The sequence below is a fragment of the Callorhinus ursinus genome, unplaced genomic scaffold, assembly GCF_003265705.2.
Source record: "Callorhinus ursinus isolate GAN/ISIS: 27379988/994484 unplaced genomic scaffold, GSC_fseal_2.0 scaffold8, whole genome shotgun sequence".
NCBI lineage: Eukaryota > Metazoa > Chordata > Mammalia > Carnivora > Otariidae > Callorhinus > Callorhinus ursinus.
The window spans coordinates 39,454,159-39,457,695 of record NW_027397070.1 but is presented as its reverse complement, the minus strand read 5'-3'; positions in this window follow the sequence as shown (position 1 = coordinate 39,457,695).

The window sequence follows — 3,537 nt, the reverse complement described above, 5'->3', positions numbered from 1 at the left end:
CCTTAGCTTCTCTGTGCCTTAGTTACTTCACCTGAATCTCCAAACCTACATCTCCAGACTTGAGGGTTCCTCAGAACTGCAGTTTTGTATGTGTAATTGCCTAGCTGCTCTCTTAGCACAGCTGTCCAAAAATGATCTCAAACTGAACATCACCTACTTCATTCCTACTCTGTCTGAGCATATAAATGGAAACACCATTCACCCTTTTCTCAAAACTCACATCTAAGAGTTTCCTTGATTCTTCTTTCCCTCTCATTTCCATACCTAATCAATCAGTTATATCCCCTTTACCTCTAACATGTATCTCAAATCTTCCCACTTCTTCCATTTCCAGCAGCACTGCCTTATCCAGGCTCCTGTTATCTTACATCTGGACTCCTGCAATGGTTTCTTGACTAGTGTCGATTCTTCTACTCTGACTTCTCTAAAATCCAATGTCCTTATAGCCAGAATGATTTTTTTAAGTCATAAATCAGTCATCTCCTTACTCTAAATCCCCCAGTGGCATCTCATCACATTTAGAATAAAAGCCTAACTCCTTAATTTAGCTTTCAAAGTCTTACAAAATCAGTGCTGTAGTAGGTTAAAGAGTGTCCTCCCCAAAATTCATGTGTACCTGGAACCTCAGAATGTGACCTTATTTGGAAATAGGGTTTTGCAGATGAAATTAAGTTAAGATGAGGTCATACTGGATTAGGTTGTGCCCTAAATCCAATGGCTGGTGTCCTTACAAGAAGAAGAGAGGACACAGAGAGACTGAGGAAATACGAAGAAGAAGGACTTGGGAGGACACAGGCAGAGATTGGAGTGATACTCTGCAAGACAAGGAACACTGAGAATTGCTGAGAGACATCAGAAGCTAGGAAGAGGCAAGGAAAGATTCTGTTCTAGAGCCTAGTGTCTTTGGAGGAAGAAGGTCCTGCTGACACCTTGATTTCAGACTTTAATCCTCTGGAACTGTGTGAGCATATAACTTAGGTTATTTCAAGCCATCAAGTTTGTGGTATTTTGTTATGGCAGATTTAGGAAACTAATATGGGTGCATTTATAACTCTCCAGCTTCAACTCCATTATCCTCCACTTAGCATCTCCCCTCCAGTCACACTGGTCTCCCTCTGAACATCAAGCTTGTTCCCACCTCAGGGCTTTTTACTAGCTGTTTCCTTTACCTGGGAATGCTCATCCCTGAACTTTGCTTGGATCCTTCTCATTGTTCAGAGCTCAGTTAAAATGTCACCCTGTTAGAGATTCCCACCTCAACCATCTCTCCTAAAGTAGCCTTCCAAACTCTCTGTATCACATCACCCTATTTTAATTGTCTGCTTTGTAATTAATACAATATGATGTTTCTTATTCATGTATGTATTTATGGTATCCGTCACTACCCTCTCACAAGCACACACACATTCACACACCTCACACTTGAATTCCCTAAACTGCACTGTCTAATAGAGTAGCCACTAGTTACATGTGACTATTTAAATATGAGTTTAAACTAATTAAAATTAAATAAAATACAAAATATATTTACTAAATGATGATAGTCACATTTCAAGTTCTCAATAGCCACAGGTAGCTTGTGGCTACCATACTGGAACAGCATAGATTTAGAATATTTCCATCACTGCAGATAGTTCTACTATACAGTACTGCCTTAGAATATAAGCTCAAGGAGAAGAGGAATCTTATGTCCCCAATACTTTGAATTTGTGTGGGACATACTAGATACCAAATAAATATTTCTTGAATGAATAATGAATGAACTTTCAAGAAAAAGACATTGCTGAGTGTTGATATGAATGAGCTTTGTAAAAGTGAATGGCAACCTCAAGGGAAAGATGACTTCTGTTCTCTTTGCCTTTCCACTTGGGCAGTTTCTATAAACACTGCCATTGATTATTCTTTTTGTTTGTTTTGTTTGTTTACTCAAAAACACTCAAAAATAGATCTGCTTGTAAAGAAGATTTCAACAAATTCTCTCATCTTGAGCGGTGGCTTATTTGGTTTACAAATAAAAACTTCTAGTAGGGGGTCTATTGAGAAGTAGAAGGAGGACAGATGGGATGTGAACTGAATATTATCTTCTGTGCAGTATGGTATTTGCTCTGGTTGTCTAAAAAGACAGTGTTATCAATCTCACATCTTTAGTAATCATTTCTCAGTGCTTTGATTAATGTGAGTGTAAAATGTTTCTGATGTAGCAGAGTGTGTCTGAAACATTCTGAGACAAAAAGAATCAAAAAGTATTTTAATTTTAAAAATGAATTTTAGATAGGCTAAAAAGAATGAGATTATTTAACATAACAGGTAAGACACTATATTTCTGCCTTAGAAGAAAAAGCACAGAAATATATCTGTGTCAGACTTGTAGGACAAATAGAGCCAGTATGTTTTTAAACCTTTAAATCCTTAGCTATAAATGTCCTGTTCTGTTTTCAGCTCATCACAATGAGGTTAAGATTAAAATTTGTGATTGTCTGATACTGTGCCAAACATATAAAAAAATCAGGGGCACCTGGGTGGCTCAGTTAAACGTCTGACTATTGATTTAGGCTCAGGTCATGATCTCAGGGTTGTGGGTTGGAGTCCCACATCAGGCTTGGTGCTCAGTGTAGAGTCTGCTTGAGATTCTCTCTCACTGCCCCTACCCCTACCCCTGCTCATGCTCTCTCCCTCTCCCTATCTCTAAAAATAAAATAAATTAATTAATTAAAGCAAGCTTTAAAAAAATCAATGTTGATATTTCTACTCCATCTCATTCCTCTATTTAGTACTCAAATATATGTCACAGCTCCTACAAGGAAGCTCATTGATTAGCTAATGAAGAATTATTACTTTAGGGCACTTGTGATTGAAAAGCTAGGGACTGACAAGTAATCTGGAGACCAGTTCAGAATGGGTGAACTTGAATAATATTTATTAAAATTTAGCCATTTCCTATTACAAAATTGACCACAGAGTGGGGTTAGGGGACTGTGGAAACGAAGGAATCATAACTTGGTCTGAAGCAGTGTACAGATGCTCTATGCACTATTACCTAATTGGAATGTACTATTTCCAAATCATAAACTTTATGGCTTTAGAATCATTGCTGATGTTTTTACATGCAATTGAAATGGAGGAAAACACAGGGAACTAGGTAGGGCTTTTTGCTGTAAAACAGAATAAAGAGGGGTGTGTGTGGGTGTGGGGGGGTGTGTGTGTGTAAGAGAGAGGGCAGGGAGAAGGAAGGAGGAGAACAGTTAGAAATGAGGAGTATGTCTGATTTCAGAATTCAAGAAAACAGAATCTTGAAAGCGTTCAGAAAGTTCCATCCAGACTCTAGACAAGATGATCTCTAACTCCCGCACAGAGCGATTTCTCAACATCCCTGCATTGTGTTCAGTGGCCCAAGCCCAGGCCTGAGACTGATAAAGCTCCCCTGGTAGAGGTGAGGTTACTTCCTCCCTACTGGGGCTCTGGTGAGAGGCACCAAAGGAGCATGAGGGCTGCAGCACAACCGTTCCTGGAACCTTGATGAATACTGCCCTGGTTAAA